We start from the raw sequence: 19328 nt of genomic DNA, 5'->3' as shown, positions 1-19328 counted from the left end.
AGATCCATTTCGTAGTCAAATATGTTTCCTGTCTTGGCTACCTCAAAGGGCTGATGAACCTACTTTACTTCAATGGTTCTTAGAGTCATTCAATTTCACATGCATTTTTTTTAATCTTCTGACTTAGTTTTTCAGCCTTTCAATGCTTGAGCTACTTTCTAATATTAAAATCTGAAAATATTGCCGATTTTGTGAGTCGCTGTTTATATTGGTTTAGTTGCTCTAATGTCATTAAGATATTTGCCATCCATCCATGACCTATATAACTTTCAGCATGTTTCCAGATATTATTCAAATGTCATGAGCAACATCTATCACTACTGTATTAGAATTGAATTTTATTGAATTCTAGACTTAATCCATTACAGGGAAGGGAAGGGGAGGTGGGAGGGGGAGGAGGGGGAGGGAAGGGGGAGGGGAAAGGATATTCTCCTTTGTATTTATGCAGTATAAATTAGCCTATTGTCTTTTTCTTATTCTAGTATAATACAGTGTTTCTCAATCTTGACAGCTTGAAAGTGTGTGGACTTCATTTCCCAAAGTTCCTTAACTAGTATGGGATTGCATTTTCATCTTGTAACTTTGATGATAACGTTGTTATCCTTTCTATTGAGTCCGACACTTGATAATTCTATGGATTAGGTCTCTCCATATCTTCTAATCCTGCACTATTTCCTTGTCTAAGCTGTGGCTGGTGTCAGCTTTGATAGTGTCCAGCCACTGTGTTTTTTGATAGTCTGGTTTCCTTCTTGACACCCTGGTTTCCTTCTTATAACTTTACAAGTAACAGTCAATGCAAATGGACTGGAAAACCACAAATATTTGCTCTCATACAGAAAGAATGAGAAACAAATGCAATCTGGCCAAAAAAATAATAATATCCAGTGCAATGTTGCTTTTCAAATTAACTTACTTGAATGCTTTCCTTAGCTTTGGCTTCACTGTTTCAGATAAGTGAAGGCTCTTGATTAAGAGGATGTGCAGCCAAATTTTACAGCAGGTGTATGCAATCTGTACCTTGCAGACCACATGTAGTTCTTCAGTGCTCTTGAGTGTGTTTATAACCAAGATTATTGAAATTGTCTCTTGTTCACACATTATAAAATACCATTATTATATTTGATTTAAACCTTGAAGAACTAGATTTAATAGGCAAAGGATGTAAACTTCCAGACAAAGGAAGACAGAACGATCATTTCCCATTCAGTTTATTATATTTACTTCTTCTCTCCACTCTCTCTCCAATCAAGGGTAAAAACTGTTTTATCCCATAGTTGCAGTCCCCTAAATTAAATTTCCCGGGTATTATCCTCATTTACAACAATCTCTTCTTTTTTCCAAGATATTGTTTCATTCCACTTTCTGTTCATTAAGACTCATTACTATACTGTAATGATCAGGATGAACTGATATGAGAGGATTCTAAATTCTAAAGAATTTAGAAGAAAACCTCTTTGCATTATTTCATTCACTTCCTGATTCTCTCCCCTCCCCCTAAACATGCAAATCTAAATTTAATTCTGAATTGGGGCTGGGAAGTGACTTTATTATTCAGAACATGAGTCCTTCTTGTCCTGGCTCCATGCTTCCTTAAGAATTTGGGAATTCCCATTTTGGACAATGTAGCCATTAAAGCTGACAGAATGATGAGCGCAGACATCCAGTAAACAATTCCCTGTCCAAGGACAGAGTTGCATCTGAGTAACAAATGGAAGGCTGCCCCAAAGAGCATAAGACTTTGAAACAAAATTCATTCAAGTCCTGCAAGTTCAGGGGATAAAATGTGATAGATAAATGACTAATAAAGGAAGTGGGATCTGGTACAAATGTTAAGGACACAAAACTCCTCATGGAAAGTGTTTTTAAAACAATATTTTTTCCCAACATTTATCCTGCAAAAGCTACATGTGTGACACCTCTTCCAAAACGAAATACATAGAATAAAGTGAAAGTGAAGAAAACAAAGACACACCATTTTAAAGCAATTAAAATAGTTCACTGCAGAATGGGCATTGCAAAATACCTTATGCTTTAAAAAGCTGTTTTATTTTTATGGAGCCAAGAAGGAAATGACATATGACAACAAACAGCCTCCCATATATCACATACCTTAAATTCTTGACAAATTGTAGCAATTAATTATTATACACCTTCTGGATGGCAACAATTTTTTCTTACCAGATGCACAAAATTAAACTCAGTGTCTAAGATATAGAAGCTGTTTTTACCTCGTTCTGTCAGTTCCCTTATGATGTTCTCTCCCTTTTCTAACAACAGCTATATTTGTGAGCTGCTAATTAAAAAGGAAGACTTTTTACAAAGTTGAAAGCAAAGCTGCACTGAAGAGTCTCTAAATAGAGCTCATCAAGAGAAGTAGCAAAAATATGGAAACATTCAAACTGCAGAGGAAGAAGCAGAATATCTGCAGAATTTTTTTCCACATTATTTTCTCATTTATGTGAAAAGGAAAGGTGAAGGGATTCTCTAGCCATCCAAGCAATAAATTGGGAGCAAGAGAAAGAAAAAATATAGCAAATATCTACTCTGCAGAATGCAAGCAAGCTATGGAAATGGATCACAGAATTTTTACTTGATTGAAAGCCTTACTTGTCCTTTAATACCATGCCAAAGTCAACATTCCCAAAAGTTCAATTGCAGCAAGGACAAAAATAAATAGAATATATTTAATATTACCATTGAATGGTGAATATTCACAAGGAGAATAAAAAACAAGATGCTAAACCATCTAAAACAATGTTTCCTAATCTTGAAAGATAAGTGGATTTCAATTCCCAGAATCTCCCAGGCAGATTAAGCTAGCCTAGTCCTTAACCCAATGAATGTGTATTTGCTGAAATTTCGTTCTATTCTTGCATCATTTTTACTACTGTTTTATTTTATTGGGAACTTTCTGGTTGAAAAGGCAATAAACATGAAATATCATATACTATATATTAATATATGAATACCTGCATGCACACACATTTGGTTATAGATGCTAGAGTAGAAACATAGCTTACTTTGAATTAATCAGAATAGAGGTGGAAGGCACCTTGGAGGAGACCCTATACCATTTCAGATAAATGGCTGTCCAGTCTCTTCTTAAAAACCTCAAGTGATTAAAGCACCTTCAACTTCTGAAGGCCAGCTGTTCCACTGGTTAATTGTTCTCATTGTTACAAAGTTTTTCCTTAATTCCAGGTTGCTTTTCTCCTTCTTTAGTTACCATCCATTGTTTCTTATCTTGCCTTCTGATGCTTTGGAAAACAAGTTGACCCCCTCTTTTTTGTGGCAATCTCTCAAATATTGGAATATTGCTATCATGTCACCCCAGTCCTTCTTTTTCTAGACAAGCCATACCCAGTTCTTCCAACCATTCTTTATATATTTCAGTCTCCAGGTCATTAATCATCCTAGTTTGCGCTTCCCTGCACTTTTCCCAAACTCTCAGCATCTCTTTTGCAATGTGGTAACCAAAACTGGATGCAGTATTCCAGGTGTAGTCTTACTAAGTTTTTTTATATTAATCATTGATAAATTCTTCAATTTATCAATGATGAATTATATAAATTCATTCATCATTGATTCATTCAAACCTTCTAATGATTAAGATGAAATTGATGATTGGGGATCATCAATCCTTCTTTACAAAATGATGAATAGATGATACATTATGCCTGTCTATAGTCTGGCAAATCAGAGCAATTGATGGAGGGGTTATATTTTATTGACGGTTGGTTTGTTGTTTTAGGATTGAAATTTTAAGTGATTTTAATGACTTTCTCAAATATTTAACTGCATAGCTATTGGCTATTCAGTTCTTCTGTTACATTGCAACAAGTAATCTGCAATTAACTAGTAAATATCTATGATATTTGCTAGGAAAAAACCCTCTGGACATCAGAGCAAATAAGCCAATTATCAAAAGAAATATGGGAAGAAAAATGTAAAAATAGAGAAAACTGCTTTAATTAATAATCCCTTGTTTTAATTTCAGCCATTTGGATGTATTTCTGTTCTCGCTTTCCTTTTGCAACATTAAAAAAATAAATCTCAGCTGACTCACAGCTTTGTTTCAGTTTTCCACCAGAATAAATTTCCATTTCATAAGACCATTACTTCATAAAAACTTGCCAAATTTAATATTTATGATCATCACATTGTTTTTATGAGCTGTTAGCAGAGCTGTTAATTCTTATTGAAAGCTAAAGACAAAAAGAAAACAATTTCCCATACTTTAAAGCACATTTTCCCTCTACTTGTTTTTGGAAGTTTTATTACTATCAAAATGCTGACATATATATGATATATTTACCAATTAGTCAACAGACTGAAGTTATCCTAAATTCATATTATGAAATTAGTCATGAACTTGGCCTTCCTTCCATTTTGTTTTCCTAGTTTCCCTTATGGGACACTTATACAATTCTTCCCTAACACAGCTGCCTTCCATATGTCTGGATCAATACTAGAATTCTCAACAATGGTTATGGTGACACGATATGTTAGGAGTTGAAGTCTACGTACCTAGAGAGTACTGAGGTTGAGTAATGATGCCAATAGGAATAAATGAGGTTCCAACAGAAGAGAAATATGTAGCTCAGGCTTGGACTGTGGAATCCTTGATGCTCTCTGAGCTTCTTTGCTGTCAGACATATCCCAACTAGATAACAATACCAGTGCTGGTAAGTGTGGGGTTTGCTCTTTGTTAATGTAAAGCAGCTAGGAGATTCCTGGAAGCTTGGTATTCAGACAAATTAGCCATCAGTAGACACATAAAGATAAACCCCATTTACATAGCACTCAAAAGAGACAATAAAAAGCTAAGGAGGAAACAAAAAGACCAGAACACCTCATCTCCAGCAACTAACACCCAAATAAGCAGGGATTAATGTTGTTTGTTTGTTTGTTTTTGTTTGTTTGTTTACATTTATACCCCGCCCTTCTCCGAAGACTCAGGCGGCTTACAATGTATAAGGCAATAGTCTCATTCTATTTGTATATTTTTTTACAAAGTCAACTTATTGCCCCCCCAACAATCTGGGTCCTCATTTTACCTACCTTATAAAGCAGTGGTTCCCAACCTTTTCTTGTTTGAGGCACAACCTTTTCTTGTTTGAGGCACCCTTGGAAAGCCTTTCAAAAGTTCCCGGCACCCTTATAAGGAAATAGATATTTAAAATCTCCGTAGCTCAAAAGTTCCCGGCACCCTCAAAAGATCTCACGGCACCCCTTAGTGCCGCGGCACACTGGTTGGGAACCACTGTTATAAAGGGTGGAAGGCTGAGTCAACCTTGGGCTGGGCTCGAACCTGCAGTAATTGCAGGCTCTGTGTTCTAATAACAGGCTTCTCTACTGCCTGAGCTATCCCGGCCCTATGTTGATAAATAATCAAGCAGAAAACAATATCCTAATCAAGGAACTTCCCAGGAGAAAACCACACTGCCACCAAAGCTGTCAGGGCAAACTACTGTATATAAATATGGTGCAAACTGCACACTCACTAGCATTGATGATGTTATCTAATTGGGTAATGAAACATCTGCAAGAAAAGAACCAAATCCAAAGAGCGCCAAAGACTCCACAAATAAGAATGTGTGCAACTGTGGACATTTTTATACAATTTTTATCACTGTTTGCCCCTTCCCATCCATGTCGTTTCATGTTACACACACACACACACACACACACACACACCATGGCATTCTTTACAGGAACTTGCTACAGAACAGTAAATTCACCTTTCTGCTTAAAAAGACTTGCTGGAGTAACAGCTAAGAGATAATGCTGAGATTTCCTGAAACGGTGAAGCAGACTGGGATAATGCTCCAAAAAAGAATTTGAACCAAGAATGTTATTTGACTGCACTTTGAAACAGATTGAGCCAGATCAACTCAGTTCTCAGACACACTTGATGTTGTGTAATTTTAATACAAGATGTCACAGATTTCTGGGAATTCTAGTGCTCAGAACTGATCTGAAGTTTGGGGGTTTTTTTCCTAAAAGAAGGCGAATAAAAAATCCGTACTGCTTGTGTTTTAATGAAACTTTAACAAAAGGGTCATTAAAAATTGAAAACTGAAAATCTAGCAATAGCTTTTCATTCATTAGCATATCCAGAGGGAAAGGGGAAAAAGAGCCTTATCTTAGGGTGAATAACCCATTGAACAGTAGTTCTAGAGTTCTTGTCTTTGGTGATGCAGAAGGAAGTATCTCAGCTGGATCAGAATTGGTGGCGCAGGCAGTGATGGGCATTCCGCAGGATGCCAATAAGACACCCCTGTTTTGTGAGCTGCTTTAATTGGCAGTATGCTTCTGGGTGCTATTCTAGGTTCTGGTTATTACTTATAAAGCCCTCCATGGCATAGGACATGATTATCTGAAGGATTGCCTATTTTCCATGGTGTTTGCCCAGCTGATAAGAGAAGACAGGATTGGCATACTCTACATTCTTCAAGTAAACATTGTCTTCTATTGCAACTTAGGATCTGTGCCTTCTCTGTGCCCTCTGCAATGAAATTCCCTCTAATAACCATGTGGTTCCCACATGACTGGCATTCCAGAAAGTCTTAAAGATCTATTTTTTCTCCAAAACCCTGGGGTAGGCAGGTGGGAGGGTGCCTGTTGGATATGTTTGGAAGTTAGCTGGGTTTTCCACCTGTTCATGTTCTTTATTCCTTATTTCTTTATTTTCATAACATTATTATATTGTGTTTCATTTTGTTTCATTTCATTGTACTCTGTCCAGAATTAGTTTGGAAGTGGGCAGTGCCTAAATGGAATAAATGGATTGATCCGGTAGTCTTTCCCTTCAAACTCACTCACAGCCAACCTGTTCTTTTAAAGATTTTCCTTCTGATCAGTAGAGAGTCTGAGCTCTTGGACTGCATAGAGATAAATGCTGCCATAAAACTATTTCATCTATTATTCTGGCTCCTGTTGCTGCTTTTGAGTGACTGTGAACCATATTGCAGCTGCTAGAAACTCAGTGTTTCCTCTGTCTTGCTTCTGTATCACCTGTAATCTCAGTGAGTACAGAAGACTGATAGGGTTAAGGAATAGGGTTCGTTGTATTCCTACTCTATAGTAGGAATCACAAAAGCCTAGTGCTTTCTTAAGTTGGAATGGAGTTCTTACCTAGAAATTCCCTATTGGTTCTTTTGAACCTCTCATCAGCCTTTGATACTATTGCTCACCACATACTTCAGAATCACCTCCTCTCTCTTAATGTTTATTATTTATTATTCATTAAAAGCATACACCTTTGTCCCACTGAAGGGGGAAAAGTTATTAAAGACATATCTGTAGATGTCTTCTTAAATATGACATGGAAGTGGCTTGACCTTATCTTCTTCTTCCCAGGCTTACTCTTGGAACCACATCCTTTCATCTGCTGACTCCATAGATTATTTATTTATTTATTTTGTCATACAGTGTATATATAAGCATAAGCATGAAATAACTAAACAATACATAATCATATATATAAGCATGAGTATATAATAACTATATTAACTGGATATAATGAAAGGAAACAATAGGACAGGAACGGTAGGCACGCTTGTGCTCTTATGCATGCCCCTTACAGACCTCTTAGAAATGGGGTGAGGTCAATAGTAGACAGTTTTTGGTTGAAGCTTTAGGGATTTTGGGAAGAGACCACAGAGTCAGGAAATGTATTCCAAGTATTAACAATTCTGTTACTGAAGTCATATTTTCTACAATTAAGATTGGAGCGGTTAACATTAAGCTTAAATCTATTGTGTGCTCGTGTATTGTTGCGACTGAAGCGGAAGTAGTCTTCGACAGGAAGAACATTGTAATAGATGACTCTATGAGTTAAACTCAGGTCATGTCAAAGGCGACGTAGTTCTAAATTTTCTAAACCCAGGATTTCAAGTCTGGTGGCATTGTATTCAGAGGAGTGGAGAACTCTTCTTATAAAATATTTCTGGACACGTTCAATTGTATTGATGTCAGAAATGCGGTATGGGTTCCAGACAGTCGAGCTGTATTCAAGAATTGGTCTAGCAAATGTTTTGTATGCTCTGGTTAGCAGTGTGGTGTTTTTGAAGAAGAAGCTACGTAAGATTAGGTTTACAACTCTTAAAGCTTTTTTTGCGATGTAGTTGCAGTCGGCTTTGGCACTTAGATCATTTGATATAAAAACTCCAAGGTCTTTAACAGGGTGGGGGTCATCTGCAAGGTAATGTCCATCAAGCTTGTACTTAGTGTTTATGTTCTTTTTTCCAATATGTAAGACTGAGCACTTGCTGGTTGAGATTTGGAGTTGCCAAGTTTTAGACCATTAAGATACAAAGTCAAGGTCTTTTTGAAGGGTAGCTATATTGTTGGTGGTGTTAAATAGTTTGACATTGTCAGCAAAGAGAACACAATTACTTGTAATATGGTCACAGAGATCATTAATGTATAATATGAAGAGTATCGGTCCATGAATTCTGCCTTGGGGAATGCCACTTTTGACAGGAACAGGATTTGATAGACCATTTGTTGTCTGTTTGATAGGAAAGCTGTTATCCAATTGTGGAGATGTCCTGAGATGCCGTAGGATGTTAGTTTTAGGAGAAGTTTATCATGTACTATTGAGTCAAAAGCTTTACAGAAGTCTATGTAAATTGCATCTATTGCTTTGCCTTGATCAAGATTTGTAGTCCATATGTTTTTACAGTGGAGAAGTTGCAAATTACATGATAATTTTTTTCTGAAACCAAATTGTTTATTAGAGAGTAGATTGTTTGTTTCTAGGTGGAGGTAATGGATTGGTTGATGATAGATTCCATTACTTTGCAGGTGATGCAACATAGAGAGATTGGTCTGTAATTTTCAACTAGGCTGGGGTCTCCTTTTTTGAAGACAGGGATGACTGTGGCTAGTGACCAAAGTTTGGGAAGGGAACTGGACGTGAAAGCTTTATTAAAGATTATGCTTAGGGGTTCTGCTATGTTAGTGGAAAGCTTTTTTAAGAAGTATGCACATAGTCCATCAGGCCCAATAGGTAGGGATGGTTTCAGTTTGCAAAGAGCTTTTTCAACATTATCTTCAATGAAATCTATTTGTGTTAGGTCGTTGTACTCATTGTTGATACGATTGGGGAATGTCGGGTATGAGCCATTACTGTTAACAAAGACTGAGCCAAAGAAAGTGTTAAAGATGTTTGCTTTAACTGTTTCATCATTATATTCTTTGCCGTTAGATTTTTTTAGTGGTGGGATAGCTCTCGAGTCTTTAAGTTTGTTGTTTACAAAATTATAAAAAGCACGATTGGATTTAAGAATATTGATTTCTACAGTTTCTTGCGTTATATTTGCACACTAAAATCTTCCTCCTCAAAGTGATCATAGTACCAGGGGTGAAATCAAGCAGGTTCTGGAGAACCAGTAACAGAAATTTTGAGTAGTTCAGAGAACCGGCAAATACCACCTCTGGCTGGTCCCAGAGTGAGGAGGGAATGGAGATTTTGCAATATCCTTCCCCCAGGAGTAGGCAGGGAATGGGGATTTTGCAGCATTCTCCCCCTGCCATACCTTCCAAGCCATATCAAGCCCACCAAGCCATACCCACATATATGGTAGTAAAAAAAATTGGATTTCAGCACTGTATAGAAGATGTGGCCACAATAATAATTCTACGCTGTTTGGAATCCTTAAAGATGACGTGCCAGCAACAGCTGCCCACATCAGCTCATGCTTGGAACAGGTCTTCATCCCAGATCTTACAACAGAAGTCTGAGGCATCTAACCCAAGATAACTCTTTTTCTTTTTCTTTTTAATGTTCTGAGAAAGAACACTCAAGAATGAAAAAAGCTGAACCTCTGGCAAGGATAGCAGCTGATATAATGTATCTTCCAGCTTTAAGTCAAAATTACTCAGATCTGACAAGTCATCAAACTTACTTTTTCTCTCTCTCTCTCTTCCCTTCCCCTAACACTGTGAATGCGAACCTATGGCACGTGTGCTACAGGTGGCACGTGTAGCCATATCAGCAGGCACATAAGCTCAGCTCCAATGCATCCAAGCTGATTTTCGGGACTTCTGGGCCCACAAGTAGTAAGGAAACAGGCTGTTTCCTGCCTCCAGAGGGCCTGGGGGTGGTGGGGAAGGCCTGTTTTTCTCTCACACCTGGCTTCAGAGCCTCTCTATGAGTCTGGGAAGGACAAAAATGGCCTTCACACACACACACACACACACACACACACACACACACACACACACCATGCCAGAGGCCCTCCAGAGGCCCGAAATGGCCCATTTGCCAACTTCCGGTTGGACAGGGAATGACTTTTTTTGCTGTCCCCAGCCTCCAGAGATTGCTAGAGAGCCTATGGGGCCATTGTGTGCCATGGGGGGGGGGTCATGTGCGCATGCGTGGGGGCAGGACACATAGAATTATGGGTATGGGCACACTTGCGACTCCCCCTCCTGGCAAGTGATGGCAAAAAGGTTAGCCATCACTGCCCTAAAAGATATGCACCTTACCTAGCAAGGGTGGAATTTTATGCAATCAACTTGCCATCAGACCTGTTATGTCATCATCATGACAAAATAACAAAAGCCATCATCCCAGACTAGAACAAAAGTCTGCCAACTTTTTCCCTGATAAGATTGATGTTGTTGTTTTTTGAACACCTGTCTACTAGGCCAAAGCTTAGCAGCTAAGGCTTTCTCCATCATTGCATATTTATGTTGGCAAAAGTTTTGGCTCCTTAATTTCCTACTTTCATGTATCCACTAGAAGTACAGAAATCTTGCCAGAAAGGGGGAAGGGAAACTGGGAATCTTTTGCCAAAAAGAGATAAATTAGCATCATAGAGCAGCATAACACTGGATAGATTTACTATTTACTATTCCTATCCTTTTTCATTATGTCCAATCATTAATCACAGTGTCTTAATCAAGGCAGTATCAGCCAATTTGAATAAGGAGGTGATGAAGTCAATTCCATATTCAGTCTTCTGCTTCATAATCTATGTTTATCTTAGGAGTCTAGCATCTCACTGGACTTTCCAGATTTTTTTTTAAAAAACAGTCTTGCATATTAACAATTTGTCTCTTTTTCTTTTTCTTGAGAACAGCTAAATTAACCCAGGAATGCACATAATAGGACATGTCTGAGATTTAAAAATCTGGTTGCATAAAATTCCATTAAATATTGTTAATGCAGAATGTTGTGAGTGACTGTACATACATTTCATTTCTTTGACAACTCTGAACTATACCAAGAATCTAGTCAATACCCAATATAGCTCCAGCAATTGAAGGCAAACTTCCAATCATTCATTACAGTGTCTTAATCAACGCAGTATCAGTTAGCCAATTGGAATAAGTATTGCCACACTGGCAAAACCTTTGATATCATTTACTGAAAATTCTGAATGGTATACAAGGGGCAACATCATTTGAAACATGAGATGTAATCGCTGATACCTAATTGTTTACCAAAGCTAAATAAGAGTGGAATGGAATGGAACAGAACGGAACGGAATGGAACAATCTTCCTATCAGTTAGATTGAGGTGTTGAATGCTTCAAAGTGATGAAATAAAATCTCAGCTCCCCTCCCCCACAACCAAGCATCTTTGTCCATTCTGACACTGAATGTTCTAGTTATCAAGCTCTCTTGATAACTAAACAGTAAATCCAGATTTTTAAAAAACCAGTTTGTCTTTAACTGCCGAGAGAGCAATGGTGGAAAAGGACTATTTAGACTTTCTCATATAATGCCTATAAGCCTCAGAATGGCAACTGGTTGGCCACTCTTTGTTATGGATTGCTGTATTAGTTGGACTTTTCAACTGATTCCAATCATACTCTGATGATAGTGTCTGTTATTTACTACTCTTTCAATGCATCATCAATGACTTCATTGAGAAATGTTGCTGATCTGACACAATGGCACCTAATTAACTTGGTGAGTAGGCAGACAGATGGTCAACCCTGATTACTTATACCAACAAGTATTATGCCCTATTTAGGTATTCAAACATAAAATAACATAATAGCATCAAAATGATGATAGTTTAGTCAGGACATCATCATGCTAATGATGCAATTATATATTTATAAATTTAAGTAAGAGTAATTATTACAATATACAATGAGTAAAATGAAAAGTAAAGAAAAACAAAGAGGTTACAAATATTTATGCAACTACTTGTTTTATGAATGATCTCTGATTCTTTGCAGAAAAATACCTCCCTTTGTGCAAGCTAGAGACATTGGTCATGAAGCCTGGAGCTATCTGGAGATAGGTAATTGACAACTACATAAACACTATAGCTCAGTGATTCCCAAACTGTGAGCCGCGGCTCCCCAGGGAGCCGCGCCACCGCCACAAGGGAGCCGCGAAGAAGCAGCGTCCGCTCCACACGCGGTGCCGCGAGATCCCAGACGCACAGAGCCGGACACGGCCGCAGCGACCGGGACTCGCACACCGCAACTCGGGACAACTCCAAAAGCCAAGGGACCCCCGCGCAGCCGCACCCACACACCCCGCGGGGCAGGCCACAGCAGGCAGGAAGACGGCAGACGCCGACGATGGACCAAAGGAGAAGCGCGAGCTCCGGCCAAACTCCGAGACCGAAGCAGGGACCCCCACGCCTGGGAAAGTTCCACAGAGGCCGCTCCCATCAAAGGAGACGGCGCGTCCATCAGCAAAACATGAGTATGCCAAACACTTTGTAGAAACAGACTTTTTGATTAAACTCACATACCTATGTGATATCTTTGAAAAGTTGAATGTGTTGAATCTCTCTTTACAAGGAGGCAATATGCACATTTTAAAGTTAACAGAAAAGATTTCAGCTTTCAGAAAAAAATTCAGAAAAAAAGACAAAAATTAAAAAAAAAATCGGATGTACCTATTAAGGGAGCCGCGGAAAAAATCCGAAGTGTTATGGGAGCCGCAAACCGAAAAAGATTGGGAACCTCTGCTATAGCTAATGTTTTCAGGATTTCTTTCCAAGACACGATGAATAACTATGACTATGATAACTATGATAAGATACAAGAAAGCTTTGCTTTTCCTTTCCAAATGGATATAAATCTATGATGGAAACTGTAAGGTGGGGAAGGGGAACATTGGCGAAATTCTGTCACATAACCGTTGAAACAGTTTGTTGAAACACCAAACCAGGTTGCCATAAAAATTGACATGGAAACTTATCCAAGGTGGGCATACTGGCAAAAATTTGGTAGCTCTTTGGTCAAGTGGGAACTTGAGCCTAGGTCTTCTCAGTTCTTGTTCTTTCCTAACCTCATCCCTAATTGGCTGTAGGGTTAGGGTTTGGATAGTTGAACAGGGTAGTTGAAAGCCACCTAAGATACTGGGACCAGCAAACAGCTTGACTGGCAAGAACCAATTGAGTTTAAATATACAAGAACTAACTTAAAATTAAATTATGCCACTCACAATTCATTCCAAGGTATATTAACAGGCAGGTTTTACTCTTATGTAAAATAAATGAGTTCTTGCGGCAGAGAATAGGGTAGGCCAGGGCAAGGCAGTGCAATGCAGCACAGTGCAGCACAGCACAACACAACACAACACAATACCAAATAGAATATTTTACTGTGTGGAATTTGTCTCCAGTTCAGAAGCACTCAGTATACTTGCAAAACAAACAGAGAAACTAAAACCAATACTAAAAGTGTGCAACAAGTAGAAGGTGGAAATAAGAGGTAATAAAAGGATAAATAATACTACAGCCACACTCTATGGGTTCATATACATGCACATTAGACAGAACTTTGTAGTCACCGTGTTTTGTCAACTGCGAGAATTCAGCAGTGTTGAGCAGAGTGATGGCACGAGGAAAGAAACTGTCCCTATGTCTTACAGTCTTGGCATTCAATACCCTACAGTGCCATCTTGAGGGAAGGAGTTGAAACAGTTTGTATCCAAGATGTGAGTGGGTCTGCTTGTATCTTCTCAGTTCTCCTTCTGACCTACACAATATATAGGTTTTCTATGGAAGACAGGCTGGTTGCAGTTGTCCTGTCGGCAGTCTTAACTATCCCTCTGAGTCTGTACCTGTTCTGTTTGGTTTCTTTCCCAAACTAGATATAGAAGTTATAGATAGGATAATAGCAGCAACCAAGCTCTTTCTCTTAAATCTCCCAGATATTCAGTTCTCAGTCACCTAAACAAGTCTGTTGCCATGATGAAGATTGACTCAACTGTCTTTCTTCGGTATATGGAAGGTAGACACATCTTCTGCTTCATGCAGAACCTCTGCTTGATAGTTGCCATTGTAGATGCTGAAAGCCTGGTAAGATATAAAATATCTATGAGCATTACACTTATTTCCTATCGTTTTGAGCTGCTGTTTCAGTCTTTCATTGATTTCCTTTATACAGGTAATCTTCAATTTAGGACTGTAATTAAGCCCACAATATTGGTCGTAAACCGCGTCAGTCATAAAATGGATTATATAATGTGACTGCGACTGTTTTTATGATCTTTTCTGCAGTGGTTGATAAGCAAACATGACGGTCGTAAAATGAATGCTGTGATCATGAAGTGGATGCTATGTTCGAAAAGTGAACACAATGGTCTTAAAATGAATGCCATAGTCATTAAGTAAACGTAAACCTATTCCCCAAAAGAGGTCACGTCACCACCCGTATGTGTGTATAGACATTGGTTGCAATTTCCTTTTTGGGAGGACTGTTATAATTTCAAACTGTCGATAATAGGTTGTAAGTCGAGAACTTACCTGTATAGCTTTCCTTTAGAACTTTCTGCACTGAAAAATATAACACTGCTTTGGGAGCAGTAAGAACTTGAAACAATTCAATGTGAAAGAAGTAAATGTTAATTAAAAAGGCTCATTGAAGGAAGCATTTCAGATTCATCAAAAGGATCATAAAGTAGCATTCTAAGCATCATTTAATTTCCTTGTTGCTATATTAAATATTAGATTAGAGAAGGGTTTGAAATTCACATCTTGGTAGAGCTTTCCACTCACAGTGTATGAAGTAACCTGTTTAGTGAGGATGGCACAGAATGAACATATGCTATATGTAACATTTATCTTGCCAGGAAAATTTCATCAAGGTTTGATTGAATTAATATTCTTGTTTCTAGGCAATAAAAATTATCATCAAGTTTTTCAAAAGTGCTTTTTCAAGAGGCAACTGGACTTTGTTTTTCCTTGAAGATGTTTTGCTTCTCATCCAAGAAGCTTCTTCAGTTCTTGAGAAAAGGCCATCTAGATAAGCACAATTTTAATTTCAGAAAGTGATACCTTTTGATTTGCTTTGAGAAAACATGAATGAGAATTACCCATTGAAAAGATGTTGACTTGTAAGTATCAACACTTGTTTACACACATACACACAAAAAATAAAACTAACACTCTTATTTGCATTATTTTTATTCTTCCACTACAACACCCATACATACGCTCACCCATACATTTTTTTAACCTGGTTCCCGCTGTGGCTAAACAGGGAAACCATGTGACAAAAAGATGATATGATTCTAGTAGTCCCATCTCCACCCAATCATTATCATTCAGAGATTTCAAGTGAAGCAATGAGGATTTTAAACAGACAACTGCTGCAAGTTCTGCAAAAATAAAGGATTAGACACTTCACCCTATAGTACCAATGGTTGTTTTCAAATGCTAGAGATAAAGCAAATACCCCTACTGTAAAGAGCTGACCATCAATATCAAGAGCTGAGCAGGAAGAATTAGATTCAACTGGGAAGAGAATTACTTTTTGTCCTGTCATTGCCAAGACCTCCAGCAGCAGGCAATCCTTCATTTTACAGAAGGTACCCTAGTACAGAAAGGAACAATTAGATACCGCAACGAAGAAAGCCATAGAGACATGTAAAGGCCCTTTCAAAGAAGACAACGTGAAATGTTTCTCTGTGTGTGAAATTCCCCCCCCCCCACTTTTTTTTTCTGGAGTCAAATATAAAGATGACCAGACAATGAGAAACCATGCCTAGAAGACTTCAAAAAGAGTTCACTGAAGACATTCTCAGATAACAGGTTACCCGTGGTTTCTTTGTGTTTGATCCAGGAAATTAGCAAACAAGAGATGGTTGTCTGTGCTTAAATGTCAATCTTTCTCTTCTAAAGCAAATGGTTTTTATTCCTGTATATATGCAGCAAAGGAAAAAATTGTCAGTCAGGACTAAGTACATGCTTTGTAAGCAGGCAAAAGCCTCAGGTGAGTTCTACTTGAAAGTCACAAAAAGCAATTGTGTCAGATACATATGTGGGGGGGGGGGAATCCTCACAGTTGTTAATATTTTATTGGGATCAACCTAAATTGATATCTAAGAAATTGCAAAGCTTCTGAATTCTCCAAAAATCTCTGTGAGGCAAGATGAGATACCTAGGAAAGCCAAAAATTATTTCAGGTTTTTGAACCACAAGGCTGCAGTTCAAATTAGTCTTAGGATGGAAATCGTAAATGCACTTGTGAGTTGTAACTATAATCAGTCTCACTATATTAGCAAAATCTGGCTGAATGTGTTTTATATGTTCAGAAAACAGATGGGTTTTTACTTCATATTTAAAAATCTCTTTCATCATGGTGTCTCTTTATTCCAAATCCTTAATATTGGCCTGAATGCTCAATGCAAATATGAGTAATATTCCCCTTTACTAGCATATCTTTCTCTGATTTAGTTATTAATATAACAATGTAGCTCTGTCAACAAGTTACCAGGACATGAGTATGCAATGATCTGTTGACTCAGGTTGTGTCGCAAATCCCCAAATTAACTTAATAGGTCTTATGTATTGTGGAAGGAAATCAAGACAGCCTAAGATGTTATGTCAAAGGTAAATGATTAGATGATCTACTTTTCTCTCGGACTGCTCCATAACATAAGCAAACAGAGTTGATTTATTCTGATACTGGCAACTATGCAATAGCTTCTGTCACCATGAGGGCACAGTGGAAGTTTGGGTATGGACAAGTCATTGTCCAACAAAAACATTTTTATTGCCTTGATAGTTGACAGTGATTCCTATGAAAGAGCTAAAACAGTGTCAATTACCTCTCCCTATTAAAATCCCAAAGCTCAAGAACTGGAGGGCAATAGTTCCTACAAAGGGAGAATAGACCTCTTATGAACTTTACAAAGCTGTAGTGTTTTCCCCCATAAAACACCCACATATGAAAGATGTCTATGGAGATTCTCAGTCTTCCAGGTCATGGTTGTCCCAAAGGTGCTTTTTCAAGAGGCAGCTGGACTTTCAGCTCCAGGCTGAAGAAGCTTCTTGGCTGAACAGCGAAACATCCTAAAGAAAAACCAGAAAGTCCAGTTGCCTCTTGAAAAAGCACATTTGGGACATATATGAAAGACATTGACTACAGCTTCAATTAAGTTTGAAATATTTCAGTCTATCAAATGAGATTGGTTTCATGGGATCACAGATCCAGAACTTCTAAACTGGCAGTCCTCATGAGGAAATACCTAACAGTGTGGCTTTATTAATCCCAAGTCTAACAGGACCGAGCTTGCCTATATTTTATAGGCACTGAGACTGCAATCTAGGATGCACAGGACTACAAACTTAATTTCACAGACTGCATGAGGTTCCCATGATTCTTAACAATTTGGATTGTTAACCACAATTTAACATAAAGCTCACACAATTCGCTCTTCAAAGTTGAGAACGTTCTTTAAACAACTTTCTTGCAGCACATGTCTGCAAAGCTCTTAAATACTGAATCTCCACCTACAGTTCTGAAACATGAAACCAATCATAGTGATTATAATGAAATTCCAGAATTTTGGAGCTGGTTGTATTTTTAAAGGTCAAATGCTTGAATTAAATATTTAAAAGAAAAAGCTCCAAAGAAATGAAGTCTGTAGCTTGTTTTGCACTAAGTGCTATTCTGGGTAATTCAATCAAAATGTGATTATAGACAAACTGTGTGATTTTGCTCCATTCAAAAACAAAATAAAACAAAAGTAAGGTTCTACATTTAGGCCAAAAAAACAAAATGCACCAGTACCGTATATGTGGTACCTTGCTCAATAGTAGTACCTGTGAGAGGGATCTTGGAGTCCTAGTGGATAACCATTTAGATATGAGCCAGCAGTGTGCAGCAGCTGTTAAAAAAGCCAACACAGTTCTGGGCTGCATAAACAGAGGGATAGAATCAAGATCACGTGAAGTGTTAGTGCCACTTTATAATGCCTTGGTAAGGCCACACTTGGAATATTGCATCCAGTTTTGGTCGCCACGATGTAAAAAGGATGTTGAGACTCTAGAAAGAGTGCAGAGAAGAGCAACAAAGATGATTAAGGGACTGGAGGATAAAACATATGAAGAACGGTTGCAGGAACTGGGTATGTCTAGTTTAACAAAAAGAAGGACTAGGGGAGACATGATAGCTGTGTTCCAATATCTTAGGGCTGCCACAAAGAAGAGGGAGTCAGGCTGTTCACCAAAGCACCTGAGGGTAGAACAAGAAGCAATGGGTGGAAACTGGTCAAAGAAAGAAGCAACTTAGAACTAAGGAGAAATTTCCTGACAGTTAGAACAATTAATAAGTGGAACGACTTGCCTTCAGAAGTTGTGAATGCTCCAACACTGGAAATTTTTAAGAAAATGTTGGATAACCATCTGACTGAGATGGTATAGGGTTTCCTGCCTGGGCAGGGGGTTGGACTAGAAGGCCTCCAAGGTCCCTTCCAACTCTGATGTTATGTTATGTTATGTTATGTTATGTTAAAAGTGCAGGTAATAGTGTGCTAAATCCTTCCACTTCTTACAACTATTTCTTTTTTTCAAACCTGACCTGTTAGAGATTTTTTTTATTCCACATCTAAGAATAACTGGAAGGTTCTAGATTGGAGGAAGTTTACTGTATTACCTGTGACTGTTACTTCTCTCTTGAAATCATTATACCAGGGGTCTCCAACCTTGGCAACTTTAAGCCTGGTAGACTTCAACTCCTAGAATTCTGCAGCCAACTGGCTGGGGAATACTGGGAGTTGAAGTCCACCAGGCTTAAAGTTACCAAGGTTGGAGACCCCTGCATTATACAGTATGTCAGGAGAGAAGGCAACCTTCTCTCCTGACGTGGTTGTTATTGGCTGAAGGACATCTGACTTGATATCAGCTATTATAATTAGCTACATCCATTGGAGTTTAAGAGATTTGCTCTTAATACAGCAAGTTCAGTTCTACAATTTATGAAATGTTCATGAATTTACTAATCTGACTGATATGTCACCTTCCTTTTGAGAAATCAAGGAGGCTTAACAAGGATCTCTTATTTCAACTTTACAATGGCAATGTTTTAAATAGGTTGAGGCTAGACAGAATGAGT

The 19328-nt window shown here is 38.2% G+C and overlaps 1 protein-coding gene across 4 annotated transcripts in view; it reads right to left on the bottom strand.

Moving 5' to 3' along the window:
- Positions 1-19328, bottom strand: part of THNSL1 (threonine synthase like 1) — a 112633-nt gene that overhangs the window by 66191 nt on the left and 27114 nt on the right. For 2 of the 4 annotated variants that reach the window (XM_058181176.1, XM_058181179.1), the window contains one exon: positions 7405-18260. The exons of the other annotated variants lie outside the window; for them this stretch is intronic. The gene's annotated coding sequence lies outside the window, so the exon portion shown is untranslated. Of the gene's footprint in view, positions 1-7404; positions 18261-19328 lie in introns of those variants that run through there. 4 annotated transcript variants of the gene reach the window in all.

The sequence above is a fragment of the Ahaetulla prasina genome, chromosome 4, assembly GCF_028640845.1.
Source record: "Ahaetulla prasina isolate Xishuangbanna chromosome 4, ASM2864084v1, whole genome shotgun sequence".
NCBI lineage: Eukaryota > Metazoa > Chordata > Lepidosauria > Squamata > Colubridae > Ahaetulla > Ahaetulla prasina.
Note: the sequence above shows the minus strand (reverse complement) of the source record. Positions and strands in the feature narration are given on the sequence as shown.